Raw genomic sequence first — 2,429 nt, 5'->3', positions numbered from 1 at the left:
CGAACTGTGGTTGACTACATGGGAGTCCAGTGACATAGCCATTACGCTAACTGCTGGTTCCCAACAGTAAAATAATGTTTTTCATTTATTTTTGAAAATAAATCCTGGATGCCATAGTCTCCATTTTTTTTTTCTCATAATGTTTACAATTTTGGAGTAGTCTCTGCTACAATTTTTAGCAGACACTATTATCAGACATAACAATTGAAAATATCGATGGAGACAAAAGTATGTTCACGAACTGTTGGCAGGAATTTTCAACACTGGAAACACAAAGTGGACACAACCTTCTATGATTTCAGTCTCTCCCATGCTGCAACCTTCAGAGGTTATTAGAGTTGCTGATTTTCTCTGGGCAAGCAAGGGAAGTGGTCAAAGCCTAAGGTCATGTGTGTTTTGGTAAATAGGATGTTGAAAGCTCAGGTCCACAGCCACGCCTAGTCTGCTCTCTACTTGACCACAGCTCTTAGATGGGATACTAGCAAACAGAGGGGGTCAAGGTGCTTGCCCCTGAGGAGAGCAATAACAATGGGAAGGTAGCCATGACTCTGTGCTGTCAGCAGGGAAGATAAAAAAGTCAATTGTCTTCACAAGCTTCTCATCTATGGTTAAATACAGAAAGGTAAACATCTGTTTTCAGTTCTCAGTTACTATGACTTTACAATCCCAAGACACTTAATTAATTTCTTACTTTTTCTTCATACTAGATTACTGTGATCTTTAGTGTGTTACCATGAGGTATTTTCTAATTATCAAGCAAATCCTTTGTAGGTAAATAGAAGTATTTTTTTTTTTTAATTTTTAAAAAAATCTTCCACAGGATACATGAACTCACCAGAGATAGAGAGACAGAGAGAGAGGGAGAGGGAGAATCACCCTCACTGAGGTAGGGTCACACAGCAATTCCTTCTTCTCAATGGATCCATCCTATTAGAACTTAAGGGATATAGATATAGGTACATGCAGCTGGAATATTTTCCACGCCCTGAGGTCAGGACTCAAACCTTGTGATCGGCCATGTAGTACCCAGTTCTCTTAACCACCAGCACATGGGTTGACCCTGTTTTAAAATTTTAATAAAAAAAACTGAAGTTCGTTGTTCATATTTTTACTCAAAATTAATTAGGAAAAATATATGTTTTGTGGTACTGTTCACTGGCATTTTGAATGTCACAGAGGACACTGTGATGATCATAGCATAAATACAGTCTAAACAAAAAGAGTTTATAATATAGTAAAAACCAGAGATATTATCAAATGAAAATTACAACCATGAAAGGCAAGAAGTATAATAAAGGAAAAGGACCGGAGACATTAAAACTGGAACGTACAAGTTAATATATTGTACGCCCCCATGTGTATAAAGGAGTACACTCATGGAGTCTGAAAAAAATAAAGAATATAAAATGGTATGTGAAATATTTTTTATTAGTGACTAAATTAGTAAGAAAATGCATTCCTTACTATATCTGTTCCAATTTTAAAAACAAAGTATGATATAAAATGAGGTATGAACTTCAGAAGTAATTTTTTATATATACTGATTCAAAAAATTTGTAATACTGGAAAAATAATTTTAAAAATGCAGGGCCAGTGTATGGCATGGTGATTAAAGTGTTGAACTCCCACATGGCCAGAACTAGTGGCTTGTTTTCTCACTTTCCTCTCTTCTCTCTCTCCCTCTCTGCCTCTCTCTCATGAGTACATGTACCGTATAGCAAAATAAAATAATAATAATAATAATTAATAAAATTTTAAAAACATCAATGCATAAAGAACACACAAATATAATTATCATTCTCTGACAGAAGTAAATACTTCTGTAAACAATAAATAAATAATTTACTGAGACCAGCAGTTAGTGTAATGGCTATGTCACTGGACTCCCATGTAGTTGACCACAGTTCAAGTCCTGGACCCGGTGGCTTAAATTCATGCCAGGTGCATGTGCATGCATGACCAAGATCTCGAGAGAAGAATAGAGGAGAATAGAGGAGAAGGGATTACGGTGGGGCCATTCCCCCCTGGGGGGTGATTTGTCACTTTCTATCTCTCTGTCTCTCTCTGTCCTTATGTCGAGTGCATGCGTCCTATAGCAAAAACTTCTCAAAAAATAAAAGAAAAAAAAAGAAAGAATTTACTGGATCATATATTCACTATTATTGATCTATTATAATTTATATGTAAACTTAATGATTTTTATATATTTACGTTGATTTAAACTAATCATAATTTCACACACTAGGAAAATCCCTGCATACATAGTTAAAATTGTTTCCCCGAGGGAAAAAGTAGTTACATTTTTTTATTAATTCTACTGGTACCAATCGTTATCCTCTCCTAGTGGATTAGAAAAATATACGGGGCTGGGAACCAGCAGTTAGCGTAATGGCTATGTCGCTGGACTCCCACGTAGTCGACCCCCGGTC

The sequence above is a fragment of the Tupaia chinensis genome, unplaced genomic scaffold, assembly GCF_000334495.1.
Source record: "Tupaia chinensis unplaced genomic scaffold, TupChi_1.0 Scaffold139612_1, whole genome shotgun sequence".
Taxonomy (NCBI): Eukaryota; Metazoa; Chordata; class Mammalia; order Scandentia; family Tupaiidae; genus Tupaia; species Tupaia belangeri.
The sequence above is the reverse complement of the archived record's forward strand: the minus strand, read 5'-3'. Positions refer to the sequence as shown.